General features: G+C 30.3%; 1 long non-coding RNA gene across 1 annotated transcript; it reads left to right on the top strand.

Moving 5' to 3' along the window:
• Window positions 1–4034, top strand: LOC132928245 (uncharacterized). The gene is made up of 3 exons (XR_009662008.1): window positions 1–75; window positions 222–279; window positions 3576–4034. It is a non-coding gene; the product is annotated as an uncharacterized LOC132928245 (long non-coding RNA).
• Window positions 4035–5800: the final 1766 nt, after the last annotated feature.

Below are 5800 nucleotides of genomic sequence, written 5' to 3'. Positions count from 1 at the left end.
TATACATCTATATAATACAAAGCTTATATTACATTGTATAGTGGTTGTTTATATTTTAGTGGGTGCCTCGATTATGTAAGTAAAATTATACTGTAAAATTGTTTTTCATTTAGTTTTTATTGTTTATCTTATTTTTATTAAGTACCAAATTATATCTATTATCTATATTATATACATAAATATACTATTATTATACTATTTAACATATTTTTTTTTAAAAGAAAACTGATGTTTTTGGTTTTCAATGGATCAGGATTCAATTACCGAAATACAGAAAAAGTAAGAGTACAAAGTACAAACTCAATACTTGATAAGTTATAATTTTATAAGCATAAAGTAGAAAAACATGTACCTAATAATAGAGTGAATAAATAATATATTTAGCGTAATATAGCAAGTCAGAAGTTATTATTTGATTGCTATTTGTTATGAATGTTATGATCTACTTCAACTTAAAGACAAGTAGATAACAATCTTATTATTTGGGTATGACAGACACCAAAAATAGAATATTTCGTGGATTTATAGAAATAGAATAATATACATATGATGGTTTGTCTATTTCAATTGTTATAGATCCAAAGTTTATAGATAATATAATATCAAAGATGGACAAATTGGTCTTTTTTTTTTAATTAGTTAAAGTTAAGTTATTATTATATAAAAACTAATACAATTAAAATATAAATTTCTGACATTTCAAAAATGTCTATCTTAGTTAAACGTTTAGTTCAACCATGGTGATAAACTGATAAATGATAATAATAACTTGAGTTGAAATACAAGTTAGGGGTTAATTTTTTTCATTCTTGAAATTACTAGGTAGTAAAAACTAGGTAATTCATTATTAAAATATAAAGTACCTCAGATTGGGTTAATAATTAAACTAAAATTATTATTGGTGATGATTGATTGATTTAATTATTGTGTACGGTTAGAGCTGGTTTTAGAGATGTTTACACCCCGAGAAGATAATCAAATACACCCCATTTTCAGTAAAATAATATATATGTAATATTATTATTTGTTCAGGAATACAAAAATATTTGACTTATTATATAAGATTAAATTACATACGATTAATATTACGATAATCTACAGCGATATTTGACAATCCATATACTTATGTTATATGGTTTACGTTATTTTAATTTTAATTTTATTAAAAATAAAAAATGTACCATCTACCTATTGCTTGTGTACAATAAGCAAATATGATATAAATGATATAATATATGATATATGAATTTACATGATAATTAATATGAGAAGGGAAGCTGTCTAGTGACAGAACCTTCGTGGCTTACGTTATTTACAAAAAATTAGGTAACCCAGTAAAGGCGACATTTTCCATTGGAAAGTGAAACTCTTCAATCAGAGTTAGCCGAAATCAATTATCAATTATAATATGGATACGACACGAAATGCGACGTAGTTGCGATATTGACTTTAAAGAAAAACTGTGGACTTTGATTGTTTTCTCAGCAGGTCCGCTTTGTCGAGCCCTCCGATTCTCAATAATTCCTCCAAGACCGACTAACGAAGTAGTTTATTATATTATTATGAGTTAAGACTGTTAAGAGCGGAATTCAAGATTAGCTATTTCAGTTTCTGCAGCCAATATGTGCGGTGTAGCACATTTTCTGCACATTGCTCAAGTCTGCAGAGATTGATTACCAGCACAAGCCACTCATACTGATTTGTACGCCTTATGACGTTGCAATCTACGAAACCATTTAACCGTTTTCATCGATATTTAGATTCACCATGCCGTTATTCATAGAACAATACGGAATTAATCCATAAAACGATAAGTCCATGTATATTAATGGTTATTTAGACAGAAATTTACAAAAAGCATTTACTATTCGTTTGACGGAAAAGAGTTATTTTTCAACGCTTCTACCAACATCGATAAGTTTTTTACAAAACTTTTATCTCGATTTAGGGGAAAGTGATTTTAAAGTAAAACATTTATCTTAAATTTTAAATTATTATTATTACTCTTAAAACAAATTGTGTTTACAATACTAAATATTTCTTAACTATAAGCTTGCATGTTTTGAAAATTAGGTACGTGCTTTACATTTACCAAAAAAAATTTGGAGGGCCAGTGATACGTATTTCTTAAGGTATATTTTGAATAGCTCTGCATCATTTACCAGATTTATAACCAAAGTTTTATGTATATTTAAAGCTTAGATAAGTGAAGTGTAGTAGCACAGGGAAATTTCAAAAAAGGTATGGGTCATACGACTTTTAAGGATTTGCTCTGATAATCTAAACATTCTAAAATACTTTTATTTCACACTGAAAAGTATTGATTTTTACGAACTGCTAGGTTGCCAAGTAAAATTAATATAATATTAAAAACACAAAAACATAACAACTAGCAAATTAGGTGCATGACAAAAATATAATTTTATATTATAAGCTTATTTATATAGACTTATATATTGATCTCTCTTCCTCTGAAATTTTAACGGACTTCCGCCTATGCACTGATGTAATTATTAGTTATTTAGTGACTATAATATACTGACTAGTTTATAATAGAAATATTGAATAAAACGTCAAACGTCCCTACAATTTAATATTTATAGAAGTTTAGTAATTAAAAATTTGAATATTATTAAAATTTTAAACTTATGCAAGGAATTAGGTATTTTAAATAATAATTTTGTACCTTTTATTATCAGTTTGTAATTTTCAACAATTTTTTAAAGTTTTATCAAAATACATATTATGACCGCACATATATTACTATTATTATATATATATGATGTATTAAATATATTGTAAGTATTGTAGTAGCAAATAATTACGTTAAAGGACCGGAGCATGATATAGTATGTTATGAGCACTGAGCAGTAGACAGTGGCGTACGCAAAATTATTTTAAGGGGGTGTCATAAATCATAATTATATGCACGAATTGACCTTTTTTTTTTTAGACATCGTTTCATAATTTGAACAGATATTTATTTTTAAGGGGGGGGGGTTCATATCTCCCTGACACACCCCTGCGTACGCCACTGGCAATAGATATAATACCATTGATTATAGTATTGAATATTGATATATTATTATTATTCTATAATCAATGATAATATGTATTTGGACATTTAATGTGGTATGTTTATTACCTCAATACAATATAATAATATCTATATAGTGGAAATTGGTTATAAGTTATAATTAACTTGCAGGAGAATAAATTAAAATAATATTAATGGTAAAATAACAATATGAAGAAAAACAATTGTACGAACTTGATAAAATTTCAATTAATGTCACTTTTTTCGAAACTGTAATTTGTAATTTTTAACGAACTCGAAGACATACAATTTTTTTTAACGTGCTTTTCTATTATTGTTAATTTACTACATTGATCCCATGAATGCACTGTGCCATAAAAAATATTTCGATATTACATTAATAGCATCATTGTCTTTACTATTCATTACTATTTATCATTTAATCACATGAGTTGAAAGTTAATCGTTAAGTTGAGATGCTTTTTAATTATAAAAACCATTAGAAAATATTACTCAGAAAAAAAACAAATCCATTTAGGTAGGTGACCGATAAATGACGTTGGAACTGTGAGAGAAGAAAAAGAAAGCACGAAGACACGCGAGATAAGTACAGGCAACTATATGCAAGTCGCAAAAGGACAAAGCCATAACAGGCACGAAAGATGTCTGTCGCGCCGTCGTTAAATCGTTATCTCCTCGCGGGTTCATTACACCGCCAACGGCGCTAACTGCTAAGTGTAATAGTTACTATTGAATGAATAGGTAGTCACGACTCACGACTAGCATGTCACCGTGCGATCGGATTGTATATTTTACATAATATATTTTTATAATTTTAAAACGAGCTTTTATTTCCAATAGTCGTTTTTATCAAAAAATTTAATGTGTATATCGTACATTTCGTCCATACGTGGTCCAAAAACCTAGACAAGGGCAAATCAAAATTATCAAAATATCACAAAGAAATTTGTACTAAATAAGTATATTCTATTATCAATTGTAAGGTACCTATATAATGTGAATATGTATAGATTATATTATATAAATATATTATTTAAGTTTAATACAAATATTTAATGTTCGAGATAATGACGATAATATAAAGTATATAATAATAATATATATTATTATGTTGAATATTTTATAAAAATTAAGTCATATGGTTTCAGACGTTTAAGTCATTTGTCACACTTATCTTCCTAGTTGTATAGTTGCTAAATAACTGAATGGCTACTATAGATGTGTCGTTCCAGACTAATCTCATGTTGGCTATTAAATAAGTATGATATACTAATTTATTATACAAACATATTGGTGTACCTACTAGTTGTTGTTAATAACGGTTAATGTAATAACTATAATAATAATTGATAATAATTTTTACCTACCAAATTGAGAAACGGTGTAATATAAAGACTCATATCAGTCTATCATTATATTATATCAGCATGTTTGAGACGTTTGAGTTCTAGTCACGCCTATGATAATTGACTAAGGGGCTATGTCTACACAAATGTGCTTTCGTCTTCAATTTTTAATTCAAAATTCAATTCCACTTACACTAAATGCAGGCCTTTGTGAATGCATTGCAAAAGTACTTTTTTCTGTTCATATATCACATTACATAATACATGGTTATCAGTTATCACACAGTGAATTCCCAATTGATTAACATCGACGGATGTCCGATTTCCGCGGTTTATTTCCGCCGTCACCCAACATCTCGACGCTGTCCTCTAACGGACGAGGAGCACCATGACCGATAGCGGAAAAATCGAAAGAACCTATGAAGGAAACGTTCATAAATCATAGACCTACAAATTATAGCAGTTACTGAACAGCTACAAACTTAGTTTATTTGTCTATGTCGCAGATATCTATTCGCCTACGCGGCGGCGGCGAGTATTTTGAGAACCCGACGATAGTCGACAGCCGCCGGGAGAAGAATAATGATAATAATAAAATGTTGCACAATCGTAGCGATGCTGGGCTGGATGCGCGTGCGCGTGCCCGGAGCTAAAAAGATTAACGCAACCGCCACTCGCCCTCGCCCTCGCACGTTGCACAACAGCCGTTCGCCACCGCCAGTAGTCGCGTCGGCGCGCCGCACCTTTTCAACGTTATACCAGTAACCATTCGGTCCGTACGTAATAGCAGTAAGCCGTTGTTCAGTTGTTGTCGCGGTTGAGCGGTGTGGTACACGCGACGGGCGAGTAAAATCACGAACAGAATAACATTGTCGTTGTCGTTTTATACTATATATAATACATAGTATTATGATATAATAATATTAATATAATATCGCTTGAAGACAAATAATTGAGACGACCAAATATTCCATAATATTATTAGGTATTATTGTTTCATGGTCGAAGCTTCAGTGGCGATGGTGTTGTTGTTATTGTTGTAAATTATTATGTTATGATCACCGTCGTCGATTCAGTGGCGGCGCGTGGTGACTAGTGAGATAACAGCGTACCTATTGCGCAATCCTACTCTCGGAGACAAAACGATCAAACTCGACGTCTCTTCCATATTGTCCGATATTTATATAAGTACCTATAAATACGTCCATTAATGGCTGCACTACTCGAGGTGAGTAACACATAACAACATTATTGTTCCTGATGCAATTTATTTTTAATCCATCATCGTATTACCAAATGCGCATTTTGTTTAGACTCCGCGGCAAATAGTAATAATATTAATCATTAATCGTGCTCACGTGTGACGCCGCTGAGTTTTCTTCAGAACACGTCATGA

Source organism: Rhopalosiphum padi, chromosome 4, assembly GCF_020882245.1.
Source record: "Rhopalosiphum padi isolate XX-2018 chromosome 4, ASM2088224v1, whole genome shotgun sequence".
Taxonomy (NCBI): domain Eukaryota; kingdom Metazoa; phylum Arthropoda; class Insecta; order Hemiptera; family Aphididae; genus Rhopalosiphum; species Rhopalosiphum padi.
This window is presented reverse-complemented; position numbering and strand designations above follow the sequence as displayed.